At 43.8% G+C, this 15,710-nt stretch overlaps 1 protein-coding gene across 3 annotated transcripts in view; it reads left to right on the top strand.

Annotated features, from left to right (window-relative positions):
- The window catches only part of RAD54B (RAD54 homolog B), a 429,314-nt gene that overhangs the window by 186,758 nt on the left and 226,846 nt on the right, over positions 1 to 15,710 (top strand). The gene's annotated exons all lie outside the window — the stretch shown is intronic.

Raw genomic sequence — 15,710 nt, 5'->3', positions numbered from 1 at the left:
GTTAAAAGTGATAATCCTGTACCACAAGATGTCCATAAATCAGTTATTTAATTCATGCCTGTAGGTATTCACTGTACATGTTGCCTACTAGGAAGAACGAAGCTTTTTATTTATTATATCCATGTGAGATGTACCATTTATTGATCTGATAAAGACCTTGTGTCATCTCTGATGCTGTTGATTAAGGGTATCGTCTCCTGCAACAACATTCCAGTTTTAGTTCTATGTAGGGGACAAATTATTTGCCAAAAGGCACATAATTTATCCCCTGCATCTTTACTGGTGAGGTCACCATGGCCAAGGTCCCCTTCATTTGTACTTGTGGAATGCCTTCCATGTATGGCATGAGACCGGAGCATTTTAGCACAAAGTAGTTTACAAGCTTGAGTGCATGCAAAACCCCTTTGGTACGCTGACCTGAACGCACCCTTGCTGTTTTACCAACATTTACAATTCCATAACCCCTTTACATGCCCTTTCCAATACTCCTGTTGACTTCTTACCATGCGTAGTTCCTCCTTTCAATCAGAGAAATTGAAAAGGATTGAAAAACATGCAAGTAATCAGTACTGCATTGAAACAGAGCGATTGGAAAGTCTTGAAAAACATGCAAGTGGGGATTTGCAGTTGCTGTGCAAGTATGTATGCACAGCTTCTGCAAATCCCCACTTGCATGTTTTTCATGTTGATTGTTGCCTTCTTCCTTTTAGTTTGTGGGTTCTTGCCTGTGCCACTGGTCACTGAATTGAAAGTAAGCATGATGGTTCTCTTATGGTTTTCCCACGGCTAGGCCTGCAGCCTTTGACAAATTTCGGAATCCATCTCTTGAGAGAATTTCAGAACTTCTTAGTACAGAAACAACTGGTAAACATGTTGTAAGCTTCTCACAGGCTATCTCTGCCGGCCCAGACAGGCCCTGTGTACTTGAGAAGGGCTTGCACAGATTTTGAAATGTGTACCCAATCAACCATATATTTTGGGAGACACTTAAGTAGCAAACTCGCCCTAACAGTGTAGCTTGTGGTTCTGGTGTGCCCACCCTGTCAAACACTGGTACTTTCCTCTCTAAGCCAGTTGAGATGACTTAAGAGACTAACTCCACTGATCACCTCACATCAGTCTGAATGTCTGTGTTAGTCTAAATAGAACATCAGTCATAGCTTACTGCTGTTCATGACTCTCATGACCCAAAGTCAACTAACTCAGTGTTGGTCCTAGAACTGTGGTGTGGTAGTTTCTCTCACCATATAATAATCAACTCACCCAAGCAGCTTCTGATCCTTCTTTGGATGTGGTTGTAAAAAGACATGAAGACTGTAAAAGTTTGACTTCTCTGCCCCTTCATCAGTGGTGTTCGATTCCTCCAGTTAGCCTCACAGTGCTAAAGCTCGCATCATAATTAACCCAGTTATACCTCTGTGGTACTTCCTCATCTGGTATATGATTCATGGATACCTAGCCTATTTGTGGGAACAAATTCAGGTAGGGTTGACTTGGTGGATTTGCTCTCTCTATTACCTGTATTAATATTGCATGAGTTAATAAGATAGGCAGTATTACCACCTAACTCGTAAAACTGATTTAGGACAGTACTGCTGTTTATGCCCAAACCTGTACTAAAGGTGAAAATGGTGTTCCCCTTTGTACCAATAAAAGTTTACAACAAGGGTGACCACCATTTGCCTGAAATATCTTAATCATGAAAAATTTGGAGACTATTCACAGAGAATACATTTTGTGTATAATGAGTCTAAATAGGAATAATTGACGCAGATGGTGGTTAACCACAAACATCTGGCATGGCTGCTGCACTGTTGAACAAATAGTTTCTGAATTAAAATGTGGGATTTCATTTAGGTCTGGCTTCAGCTTCAGTCAGATTTGATTTGGGTGACCTCATGTCATCAGTAGTTCCAAAAAGTGCAATACGAAATGCAGAGTGAGAGGGCTTTGGGTCAGCTGCCTTCAGCCGTTGGCTTTTATGTGTTTTTCATGGTTTGCGATTTATCGATGGGTTGATGCTCCATTCCAAAGAATTTTGACGGTGGTTACATTTTCCCATTTTTGTTTCCATTATGTTTTGCTGATGGGGCATCAAGTAGTCCTTAATCTGCAGATACAACAGAATGTGTAGCTTGTACCTAAAAGCCAATAAATATCCTTTCATTTATTTAGTTTGCTAGCTGTGATTTATGGGTTTTTGTTTAGTAGGTATTTGCTTTTTAGATGCCTTAGCTTGTCATAAATATAGCAATGGTTATTCACTATTAGCCCCTGTGCTTTCATGGGTTTCACTTTATTCTCATGAAAATGAAGACATGTTGGATTTACTGCCTTTTTTTATTTACAATGGAAACACTAGTGTGCACAGAGGTTTTCGTAGAGCTTGAGAAAAAGCACTGGCTTTCTGTCAAACGTACCCTTCGCAATTTTTCCGTGAAAGACTTCTCACCACTTGCAGTGCAAACCATCTTCTGACTCCTTTGCATAACACACTTCGTGCACTTCTCTTTGAGGCTATAACGCAACTCTGTTGATGTAGTCCGTTCATCAAAGGTTCCTTATTCACAGCTTCCCTACTTTTGAAGCACAAGATGTTCCTTCCTTGTGGGATTTTCGTTTTAGGACACCAGAGCCCAACATACACCATTTAGCCCAGCAGCTGCTAAATATTTCCTTTAACATAAAGCCAGGCTTATTGACTTTGCCAGTGCGGATCCTTGGCTTAAGTTCATGTTAAAGCTGAGACCTTCGCCAGTGACGCCCCCCCCTCCCTTTGAAATTCTTACAACTGGTATTTGTAGACTTCGCATATCCGAAAGGATAGTTTGTAAACCATTTGGGCACTAAAGATCACGGACAAAGGGGTATGAGCATCTGTTCCTGTTGGGGAAAATGTAACACCTTCTGTCACTAGCGGCAGCGACCTGGAGCACTAATCTAATGAATCCCTGAACTGCAAAATGGGTGCAGAAATGTGTGCCAAGGGGCTGAGAAAAATGCAAAAAAATCTGGAGCTTTGGTCACTTTGTCAGTAGTTCTGGAAAAACTACACCTTCCAGTGACTGGTCCCATCTTCAAACAAGTTAATCGAACTTGTTCATGTGAACAACTGACACAGTCCAAATACGGTTCTATACCAAAACAAGACTTGGACAAAAGTCAGCCTGAGCAGCTCAACAGCTGCTCCGTCCCTACGGCATCATTTTTCATTAACCTTGCCATCCTTTTCAGAAATCAAAGACCGTGCATCAGCAATATTTGGAAAACCAATGGAGCAGCAAGGCGCTTGATGTCATCTATTAACTGGATGGAATGAGCACTAGAGTGTTTCACATACCCAACGATTTCCCTTGATAATAAAGCATATGGATTCGACCACACCAGCAACCTTAAAGAAAGGAGCCCATTTACACCCGTCACAAATACACTGCAACTCTGGCTCTTCCTAATAGGCACATTTTGAGAGGCCCAGTGTCATACGGGAAATAGTTTTCCTAAATCTTTAGTTTGTGGAGTAATGTAGCCCCAAATACCCACTCTGCAAATTGCAACTGCTACAGTCATAGGCTTATGACCCTTGCCTACTTCCATAGAGTGGATCCTCCCCCTTGACCCCAGATCTTCCCCCCTGACCCCACAGATTTGACTAGTCTGACTTTCCAAGTGCGGGAGCAACCCACTTTGATGTAAAAAAGGTATCCTTAAGGGTATTTTCCCACTTTTTCAAGTAATTGCTAACATTTTTAACATGAATCACTTCTATTCAGGTGTGGAATGCCCACCGACACTACCTTTGATTTGCGGAAACTGATGACCAACACCACTGATTCCAGGTAACACACTTATCAAATAACTAAACATAATAGGGGCACCTGTGACCCGTGTGGCGGGTTCACACACTCCAAAAAAAGTTCAGATCCCAAATGGTTCATATAAAGGGTAAAGGGGGCAGTTTTTAAGACGCATCCTTGCCTGACATCTTATCCGAGCTGAAGAAGGATGTGAAGTTCCCCTACAACCCATTCTCACACAACCAGTGAGTTTCTTATGTATAGCTGCTAGAAGAGCAACAATGTTTGCTCTTCTAACAGCTCAACATCTTAACAATAGCTACAGTTTAGGGCAGTCCAACAAGGTTTAACATAGAAGACTGATCCAAGACTAACTGCCAAATACCTTTGCGTAAGCCAACCTAAACATCTGACAAGATACCTGAATTGTTAGCCTAAATCTTCTTTGCAAAATCAAAACACACAGATGACATTTAAGACCGTGGTGAGTAAGGTGGCCTGAAACATTTGTTGGGGCTCTTTAAATACCCACAGCAACACCATCTGGTCCTTATCTCTTGTTCTACTGATGATTTTTAACATCTTCTTGATCTCGGCAAGAGTAAAATGAAAGTCATAGTGGACCTGGTTATCTGTGACATACTTTTGTTGATTACATTGCCTGTGTGCAAATTGCTGAATGTACGTGCCACTGGTTGACGGGGTTAGCCATTGTCAAAAACCTGGTCTGTGAAGTTGCTGTTTGTGTGCCCTGGGACTATTCTCCAACGCACCCTCCCACCGCGACCTTATTAATCCTCTTTCAGCTTGGACCAAGCAGAACTCATATGGTCCCTCTTTGCCTTTTTAATAGTTTCTTTGTAGTGTGTATATTTGTAGCTTGATTACCAGGAAAAATTGTGGCTACAGCAGAGAGATCATATTTAGCTTTATTACATGTTTTGCTGTACTATTTAGATTTGACAAAAGTCAACCCACAGGACCCGAGGTGCTGCCATTACACCAGAATGACAAAACCTTTCGCCTCGTGCATCTTTCCAACCAAGTGTACACATTTATTGATGATAGTGTTTTCATTGCCCCCCCCCCCCCCTTTGAGGTTAGTAAGCCTACTAAAACTGCCATGAGGTTGGGGGGGGGAGGGGGAGGGAGACACAAAATGGAAGGGGGTGCAGAGTTTTGGTTAATGTCACAGGAACTTGAGGTTGGTAGAAGGGGATCCAATACTTTTCCGTCTGATTTGTGTAGAACTTCGTGAGCCAGGAGTCTTTCTGAAAAACTATTGGGGTAACAAGGCTGCTCACGTACTTGAAGACCACATATAGATTCATTTTACCTTCAACTTACAGGATAGATAAGTCTAAGGTAAAAACCCCACCATGAGCTATGATTTTGCCTCTTGTTCACCTCAGGTACATCTGACAACTCCTAGCAGACAAACGTAGAGGTCTGACAAATACAGAGCACCACAACTTTACTGTGCCACGGAGCAAGAGGCACACATAGAACCTGGTAGCGAAACAGCACAAATAAAATAGCTTTTGAAGGATTCTTGTAATATCCTTTTTTTGTACAGTATTCTGTGGCTCACTCAGAGACCCTTCCGCACCCCACTCCCCCGGTCAGTGTGCTGCTATTTGTGCCTCATAAGTCTTTACTAGCAAAATTAACCAAGGTTCCTCCCTTATTTCATGCAATCGCAAACTTAGCTTTAGGCATCTGTTTTACGAGGTTTCATTTTCTTTCTGAATTCAAATGTACAATCAGTTTGTATCCCCTGTCTCGGAGATTGCATTGCCATACCCTAAGGTATGTTTAATTTACTTACCTTTGGAGCTAGGTGCCTTTGTGCCTAAGTGCATAATTTATTTTTCTACATTATGCACTGTCTATTTACAGATCACTCACCCTTGATCACACACTTCTCCTTTTTATCCACACACATTTAAGGGGAAATAAGGTAGGTAGAGCCTATCCACAGGATCCAGTGGTGTGCTGAATTCTGCTAAGCTTCGCCTAACTTCTTCTACCTGGTGGCCTCTGGCACCATTTGATTTTGGTAGTATTTTTGTTTCTCACATTTAAAGTTCTCTTAACAGTATTAAAACTATGTTTTCAGAGATATTGGAGAAATTAAATATTAAGCTGCTAGGTTGTTGTAAAAGGAAGTCCTGTGAGAAACCCATCCATCAGAGTAGGTCAGGTCCATACATTTCATGACAATGATTCAATTTAGTGGCTAAAGAATTGTGACCACCAGCCATACTCTCAACCATATTTTTTATTGATGAAAGGGTATATTGTGTGTGTGTGTGTAAATGTATGTATGTTACAGGGTGAGCAAAATGCTCCGAACATATATAACCACGCAGACTCTTCTTAACAATCGAAAGGCAGTATTTACTAACTGTTGCAACAGGGAGGAAAACACTACTGATTAGAACATTGGAAGTTGGCAGCTCCATTGAAAACAATGGAGTGCTGCGGGCTTTTACTGGCCGGTAAAAGCCCGCAGCGCCAACATTCCAATGGGCTTTGTTCACAGCAGCAGCTGTGAACAAAGCCTCACGGAGCCCGAGGGGATTCCAATCCCCTCGGGCTCCGTGAGCAATTTGTTTTTTTTAAGAGAACATTCTGCCCTGAGTGGCAGAATGTTCTAATAGCCTTAGAACCCGCCGTAGCGGGCTCTACCGGCTATTAAAGGCCCTTTCCCTTGTTAAATTCCCTCGCCTTCGGCTCGGGCATTTAACTCGGGAGCGGGCCTTTAATAGCCGGTAGAGCCCGCTACGGCGGGTTCTAAGGCTATATTATACCTCCGCCCTCCCAAGCTACCTCAGCGGTTTTCTCCAGTGCCTGATCACAGGCAGGCCTTTTTATACAGTACAATATAATGCTTTATTACGCATAGTAAATAATAAGTAATTTACAAGTTACAGATTCAAGATAGAAAAACACTTAAGGACATGTGACCCCTGAATTCCTGAACAAACCCATTGCACATTCTTCATTATACTTTCGACAATGCTTTATGGCAGGACATTCTTTGGTCTAAGAATGCATGGGTGCTTCATAGTAAATATAAGCTCCTTACAGTATGTACTGACAGCATTGTGTGCCTGAGGCCTCTGTGCTCAGAATTTAGTTTCTTCCCTGCAGTCATTGTTTAATCATGCACGTGTGTGCTCTGGGCTAATTCGATTATGAACCTATTGTCTAATCAGGCCACAATCTGTTTGAAGGCATGGAGTGTGTGCCGGGGGACTTGTGTGCTGATGTCGTAAATGCTTTTGAGAATGTTCAACATGAGTTGGCCTTTAACTAAAAAACCCTTTCAAGTTTCCTATTGTATCCAGAAAACAAAACACAGAAAAAATATTTATATCACATCAAACTCAAATATTTACACACAATCACATGAAAGTAATCCTCAGGTTCTCGCACTCTCCAATCTATTTCTTATAAGTTTGTTAATTTTTTATATTTTTTTATTTTTTTGACATCATGTGGATTTTGGCAGGGTTGGGTAAAAATTATTAACAAACTTATAAGAAATAAATTGGAGAGTGCGAGAAACCCCAGGAAACAACTGATCTGGATCTAGCACTTGTGTATTCAATTTACCACAGCCATTGCTAAAAAGTGGATAACATCTCTGTTTATTGTGTACTACTACCTCAGAAGGAGGAGATTGAATTGGGACAATTCTCAGAATGAACTGATGATTACTTTCATGTGATTGTGTGAAAATATTTGAGTTTGATGTGATATAAATACTTTTTCTGTGTTTTTTTTTTTTTCTGTGTTAGTGACATTTTGTCTAATTGATGATTCTCTTTGTCCTATATGAGTAATACATTTAATTTCATAAAGAAATACCTATGCCAGGAAAATATTGAGTATTTTGCTTGTTAGAAATTGGTTTAATTTATCCCAGCCGTATGACCAATGTTTAATGTATATCCATATTTCCTTCATGGCGTTTATTTTTTACATTCCCTACAACATACCCACACACACACATATATTAAATCCACACACACACACACACACATATATATATATCTGTGTATGTGGGTGTGTGTGTATATATAAATGTGTGCATGTATATATATTTATATATATTGTAGCGCAATGTGATCTGAGAATGAGACAACTTCTCACAAGGTATTCACTTGCAAAACTTTATTTTAGTCAGGAATATCTTCTCAAATCTTGAGCTCATCACAGATGAACAAAGAACATCCACAGCCAACATGTGTTTCGCGACAAGCTCGTCTTCAGGGCTGTTGATCCAAAGAAAATAGTTTCATAAGTACTCCCAAAGGATAGTTAAAATGTACCAGAACCATCAGTTAATATGCATAGACATCCTATTTAATCTCATCCAAAAACTGGAGTAGGGTGGGGGTAGATTGGAGTGGAGTAGATTGGGGTAAATTGTGAATGGGGCAGATTGGATGGGGTTAGACTGGAGTAAGGTAGTTTGGGGTGGAGTTGGGTAGGGTTGATTGGAGTGTGGGGGAGTTGGGTTGAATTGGACTGGAATGGGTAGAGTGGGATGGAGTAGATTGCAGTGGAGTAGGGTGAAGTGGGGTAGAGTGGGGGTAAATTGAAGTGGTGTGGAGTATGTAGTGGAGATTGGAGTGGGAAAGATTGGGGTAGAGTGGGGTGAGATAGATGGGAGTGGAGTGAATTGGGTTAGATTGGAGCTTAGTACGGTAGATTTGAATGGAGTGCAGTATACTGGAGTGGGGTAGATTGGTGTGAAGTAGAGTGGGGTAGATATATGTATAGTGGAGTAGAGTGGCGTGGGGTAGATTGAGTAGGGTGGAATGGAGTGGGGTAAATTTGGATAGACTGGATTGGAGTGGGGTAGATTAGGGTTAAGCGTAGTGGGCTAGATTGGAGTGGAGTTAGCTAGATTAGAGTGGATTCGGTATAGGACTGGAGTGAGATAGATTGGGGAAGTGTAGAGTGGGGTAGATTGGAGTGGAATGGGGTAAAGTAGATTAGGGTGGAGTGAGTGGTAGATTGGGTCTTTTAAAGTAGGGTAGATTGAAATGGAGGGGGTAGATTGGGGTGGGGTAGATTGAAGAGGGATGATTGGAGTTCAGGTAAATTGAATTGAAGTGGAGTGGGGTACATTGGATTGGATTGGAGTGGGGTAGAGAGGGATGTGGTAGATTGCATTGGGGTGGAGTGGGCTAGAGTGGGAGTAGATTGGTGTGGAGTAGATAGTGGTAGATTTAAGTGGGGTAGATTAGGAAAGGATGGATTAGAGGAGGGAAGATTGGGGTGGTAGATTGGAGTTGGGTGGAGTGGGTTACATTGCAGTGGAGTGGTATCAATTTGAGTGGAGTGTGGTAGATTTAAGTGAATTGGGGTGGGGTAGATTTGGGTTGAGTGGAGTATGTTAGAGTGAAGTGGGGTAGATATGAGTGAAATGGGGTAGACTGTGTAGATTGGAGAGGAGTAGAGGAGTAGGGTAGATTGTGGTAGATTAGAGTGAGGTAAATTGTAGACTAGAGTGGGGAGATTCTGGTTGATTGGAGTGGGGTAGATTAGATTACATTGGAGAGGAGTTGGCTAGATAGCAGCGGAATTTGGAATGGAGTGACATACATTGGAATGGAGTAGACTGGAGTGGCGTCGATTGGAGTGGAGTCTTGTAGATCAATCAATCAGAGGATTTGTATAGCACACTTATCACCTGAGAGGGTATCTAGGTGCTAGGATACTGATGAGCTCTAGTATAATAGCCCAGTCTTGAGGCACTTCGTGAAGTCCGGGAGGGAGATGTTCTCAGGTGTTTTGGGAGACTTTTCCAGGCTTTGGCTCCGTGGAAGGAGAAATTGCGTGCCCCGTAGGAGCTGTGAGAGATGCAGGGAGTGTGAGTGAGGGAGAGTGCTGTGGAGCAGGGGTGTCTGGAGGATTGGTGGAAGCTCATTCGGTGGTTAAGGCAGGTGGGTCCTAGGTTGTGCAGGCCCTCGTATGTGTAGCTCAGGATCTTGAATTGGCAGCGCTTGTGTATCGGCAGCCAGTGGAGGTTCCTTAGATGGGGTGAGATGTGGCTCTGTTTAGGGAGGTCCAAGATGTCAGACTGCTGAGTTCTGGATGACTTGGAGTAGTTTTGTGAGGTGTGATGAGATACCTGCGCAAAGTGTTTTGCCATAGTGGCGCTGAGGGCCTGCATGACTGTTCTTCTTGTGGTGACCGGAGGATTTTCCAAAGCCTTCAAAGAGTGAGGAAAGCAGGTGGAGGAGACTGCGTTGATCTGTTTCTCCATATTGAGTTTGTTGTTGAAGATGATTCCCATATTCCTGGTGTGGTTCAAGGACGTGGGGGTGATCCTAGGTCGGCAGGCCACCAGAAGTCATTCCAGGCTGAGTTGGAGTTTCCGAACGGCAGGACTTCTGTTTTGTTGATGTTAAGTTTGAGGCAGTTGTTCTACACCTAGTCGGTTATGGTTGTTCATACAGGGGTGGAAGTTGGTCTTTGCTGTGGACGGGTCTTTGGATAGCGAGAGGATGAGTTGAGTGTCTGCGTAGATTTTCAGTCAGTGGTTCCTGACCATGCTGGCCAAGGGGGTCATGTAGGTGTTGAATAGGGTGGGGCTGAAGGAAGAGCCCTGAGATATGCCACATATTATGTCCTTAGGTTTTGAGGTGAAGGGGGGAAGAAGGACCCTGGGTTCTGCCAGAGAGGAAGGAGGTGATCCACTTCCAGGCGTTATCTCGGATGCCTTTCTGGTGGAGTCTCTTGATCAGTGTGTGATGGGAGACAGTGTTGAAAGCTGCAGAGAGGTCAAGCAGTATGAGGGCAGCTGCTTCTCTCTGGTCTAGAAGGGTTCTGATGTCGTCCGTGGCAGCTATCAGTGCAGATTCGATGCTGTGGTTAGAACAGAATCTGGATTGGGAGGTGCCCAGAAGTTCGTGGTCTTCTAGGTAAACGGTGGGAGGGGAAGCAGGGAGATTGAATAGTAGTTTTTGAGTTTGTTGGGGTCTGTTTTTTTTGAGGAGTGGTTTGACTCTGGCGTGTTTCCATTCTTCAGGGTATGTGGCTGTTGTGATGGCGATGTGGAGGATGTCTGTGAGTTTGATGGCGTTGTTGCCTAGGTTGAACATGTGGTGCGAGCAAAGGTCCATGGGTGATCCTGAGTGGATAGATCTCATGTTGATCGTGGATTCCGTGGTGAGTTGGCTCCAGTTGTTGAGTGGCATTGATCGGGGGTTGGTAGAGTTGAATAGGTTGATGGTTTCGCATCCGTTGGCTGGGGTGGGAAGTTTTTGTATATGGTGGAAATGTTATCATGGAAGTAATCAGCGAGGAAGTTGCAGTGGTCTTGCGATGGAGGAAGTGATGTTTTCCGTAGCTGACAAGTTGGAGAATTCTTTGACCTTGATGAGTTCCTTATTTCAGTTATAGCTGGCTTGGATTCTGGTTAGTAAATCTAGCTTCCTGGCTTCTTTTAAGCGTTTCTGGTATTAGTTGAGTGAATATTTGAAGGGGTTCTGTCGCTGGGAGACATGGTGATGTGCCAGCGTCTCTCAAGTTGCTTGCACTCGTGCTTCTTGGATCTGAGTTCTGGGATGTACCATTTTGCTTGTTTGGTGAGTCTGTTGAGTATGACAATTCTGCAATGTTCTGCTCTGTCGGTGCAGTCTAAGATCTAGGTGTTGAATGTTTTGATGGCGATCATAATGTCGGTGAGGACTGTGGGGGGTGGGAGCTGAGGGGGTCTGCTCGCCGGCTCTCTGAAATCTTGCCCCAGTTCCGTTGGGAGGTGCGAGGGGGGTCTGGAGTGGCATCTGGGAGTGGTGAAGTAGGTGACATGGACGATGGAGTGGTCTGACCAGGTGATTTTTGTGGTGTGACTGAATTTGATATTGTTGGTGAAGGTAAAGATGACGTCTAGCGTGTAACCTGCGGGGTGTGTGTGGCGTTCATTACTATTTGCTTGAGACTGATGACGTTCGCGCTGTCTAGGAGGTTTTTGGTGTTTGTGTTGTTCAAGCTGGAAATTGAGTTCTCCTAGGAAGATCTAGTGTTAGGTGTCAATGGCAAGGGTGGTGAGTCTAGGGATAGTGTTGCAGAAGCTGGGTCATGGTCCTGGGCCCCTTTAAGCAAGGGTCCTCTAAGGGAGGTCTTGGCGTCTATGCAGATCTGGAAATTGAGGTGTTCCATGAGCTGCGTGTCATGGACCGTTGTGGTAGTTATGGAGAGTATCTTTGTAAACGATGGCTATGCTGCCTCTTGGTTTGTTGGAGCAGTCAAGGTAGCCAATCTTGTAACCGTTCAGAGTGCCTCTGGTGATATGTCTCGGTGAGGAAGGCGATGTCGGGCTCGAGGGCATTGGTGTCGTCCCATACCTCGGTTGAGTGCCTGCAGAGGGATCAGACGTTGAGCATGATACATTGAAGTAGACAGCTCATGTATGGAAGGAGGGGATGGTCATTCTACCGGGTGGAGGAGGGTCTGCGTAGCAGGTAAAGTGGCAGTGGTGGCATGCAAAAGGCCCTGTGGTGAATCTAGGCGAGGTGTGGCAGCAGTCAATGCTGGGATGGGTGTTTAGGGCGATGAGATCTGAACTCGAGTAGCAATGGATGGTGATAGATCCAGAGTTCCTGTCGCTGGGTACATTCCAGGTGCGGACGAGTACAGACAGGCTAATCTTTGGCACGGCAGCGGTACACCCCAAGAGCGCAGCAGCCTGCATAAGTAGTTCTGGTAGGTGGGAGGAGCTGTCAGGAAGCCACATGGTACTGGAAAAAATAGTGGGAACGGGTGGGCAGAGGTCGTCTGTAAACGAACACTGAACAAAGGACTAAGGCACTAATGACTAAAGCTCTAAAAAAAAAAAAAAAACTAGAAACTAAAAGTCTATACTGAACAGTAAAGACTATACCGAACAAATAGTTAAGATTATACTGAACAAATAATGCAAAAGAGCCAATTCGCAGAGTGAGTGTAACCAAAATGTAACGAATAGCCCAACTCCAAAATAAGGTACCTGTGGAGGAGCCAACGGCAGTTTCGAACCTGAGGCTCGTGCTGTAGGTGTTCGGTGCCTTCACAACTGGAGCTGCCAATGGGGGAATCGATGCACAGACCAAGAGGTTGGAGCTAGCCTCCATTGGGGTGGAGATTGTAGATCGGAGCAGAGTGGGGTCTAAGTGAAGTGGGGTAGATCTAAGTGAAGTGCTGTACATTGTGGTGGAGTTGGGTAGACTAACCCAATCTACCCCACTCCACGATGATCCAGAGTGTTGGTAGGTTGGAGAGGGTAGATTGGAATGGTGTGGGGATATTGGGGTGGAATAAATAGGAGTTAGTAGATTGGAGAGGAGTGGGGGTAGATTGAAGTGAAGTAGATTGCAGCAACGTTGTTTGGGGTATATTGGGGGTACATTGGAGTGGAATGGAGTGGGTTGGGTTAGAATGGGGTAGACTGGAGTGGGGTGTGTAGAGTGGAGAGCGTGTTGTCATGGAGTGAATGGTGCAGATTGGAGTGGCTTGGAGTTGAGTGGCATGGTGTGTCGAAGAGTGTATGAGTGGAGATGTAAAGGGTAGTGGCATGTGGGAGAGTGGAATGGAGCATTGTAGCATGGAGTGGCGTGACAGAGTGGAATGGTGTATTGTGGAATATGCATGGTGTGGAAGCTCACTGCCATTACAGGCAACACATTTTCATTTGAAATTACCATTACATTTGCACAGAAATAGTTTCACTACACACAAGCGACAATGTGTGCAAATGTCATCATGTAATGTAGTGATGTATTTTGATCATATTCAAATGTTTCCACCACACTTCAAAATTACAAAAAAAGTGCTTAGTTTGAACTAATTCTGAAACATCAGCACTCTTTATTTTTTTTTGTTGTGTGCTAGGAAAAAAATGTTTAAGTGATCCCAGCATAGGAACACAGTGGTATCAGCTACCTGTCACGAAACCAATGTTAGGCAAGAAGAAATCAGTATGGTAGAGTGACTGTAGATGCTGATAAGAAGTCCTCTGTGTAGAATTCAGATTATTTTTCATAAAGCGTTTTCTCAAAAAGGCATCATCGATGTCGACTCTTGTTGAGGGAAACAGTCAGAAGATTTATAACATTCGTGGAATAGTTTCTAAGCTAAACAGTCACTAAATTATCACTAATGTGTTTTTGGTTGATCTTGCTAATCAGATATTCATTATACATTTACAGAATAAAAGCACATGCCAGAAAAGTGCTTTTGATTAAATGGCAATTAATAACTTGTTGCATGCTCAATAAACACGTCTTCAGACTATAATGAAAAAAGTGTCTTTGTCCTGAAAGACATGATCCTTAGAATAGGCTGAGCAATGCAGACCTCCTCATGCCAGAGCAGCGGCTTCAATATGAAGCCCTTCAGCTTCTTCAATGTGCCCATCTTTTAGGCATAATTTTCCTTGTGGAAGTTTGCCCCTAATGCCCCTCCCAAGCTGTTGGTCAGCTTCGTCTTTGATGGCAGGTCCCAAGTTAGCTTCTCCTAGCTTTCCAAGTGCCTGGTTTTGGATCTAGCAAAGGTGAATTGGTATTTGGCCTGGGAATCTGGTTAAGAAATATTGGCTGAACGTTTCTGTCCCATCTTTATACAAATATTGCAGTCATAGTTTGTGTAAACCAAGAATACAACTCTAGGTTCCGCTTCAGTCTGTTTCTATCTTCTGCTGAATTCTGCCAGGATCTTTAGTTATTGAAGGGGAAGGTAGGGAGGAGATGGGAGTCTCCTACTAAGGGAGATCCAAAACAAAGGCACATAAGAGGGAGAGACACCCTCACTTAACTACATGCTAACCTGCAGTGTAGGGGGTAATGTCCTTAACCACGCATTGTACACAACACAGGATTTTTCCAACGCCAGCGCAACCACGCTTGCCTAAAGAAAGCATGGCTTTTTCTGTGCCTTAACCACGCATGTGCTGAACTTCGCATATGCGTGGTTAAGGCACAGAAAAAGCCATGCTTTGTTTGGAGGAGGACGCGGTGAGGTAAGTGGGGCTGGGGCAGGGGTTCAGGGTGGATTAAGGGGTTTTTCTGGGGACAGCCCTTTAAAAAAATATATATATTTTTGCAAGGCAGGGGTGGAGGGTTTTGAGTAATTTGTTAAGGCTTTAAGGTGGGGGGGTCGGGCTAGTCTTCTTTTTTTTTTTTTTTTTTTTTTTAAGGGGTGGTGTAAGGAAATGGCTCTCTGTTGCAGTTACCACCCACTTTTACTGATGCTGACTTGACTGAGAAGTGTGCTGGGACCCTGCTAACCAGGCCCCAGCACCAGTGTTCTTTTACCTAAAATGTTCAATTTTTCCCACAATTGGCACACCCCTGGCACACAGATAAGTCCCTTGTAAAAGGTACCAGTGGTACCAAGGGCCCTATGACCAGGGAAGGTCCCTAAGGGTTGCAGCATATGTTTTGCCACCCTAAGGGACCCCTCACCTAACACATGCACACTGCCTTTGCAGATTGTGTGTGTTGGTGGGGAGAATAAGGCAAAATCGACATGGCATCCCCCTCAGGATGCCATGCACACAAAATGCTGCCTGTGGCATACGTAAGTCACCCCTCTAGCAGCCCTTACAGCCCTAAGACAGGGTGCACTATACCACAGGTGAGGGCATAGCTGCATGAGCAATATGCCCCTACAGTGTCTAAGTCTATTCTTAGACATTGTAAGTACAGTGTGGCCATATTAAGTATATGGTCTGGGAGTTTGTAAAAAAAATAACTCCACAGCTCCATAATGGCTACACTGAATACTGGGAAGTTTGGTATCAAACTTCTCAGACTAATAAACCCACACTGATGCCAGTGTTGGATTTATTAAAAAATGCACACAGAGGGCATCTTAGAGATGCCCCCTGTATTTTACCCAATCCTTCAGTGCAGGACT

This window comes from Pleurodeles waltl, chromosome 2_2 (assembly GCF_031143425.1).
Source record: "Pleurodeles waltl isolate 20211129_DDA chromosome 2_2, aPleWal1.hap1.20221129, whole genome shotgun sequence".
NCBI lineage: Eukaryota > Metazoa > Chordata > Amphibia > Caudata > Salamandridae > Pleurodeles > Pleurodeles waltl.
This window is presented reverse-complemented; position numbering and strand designations above follow the sequence as displayed.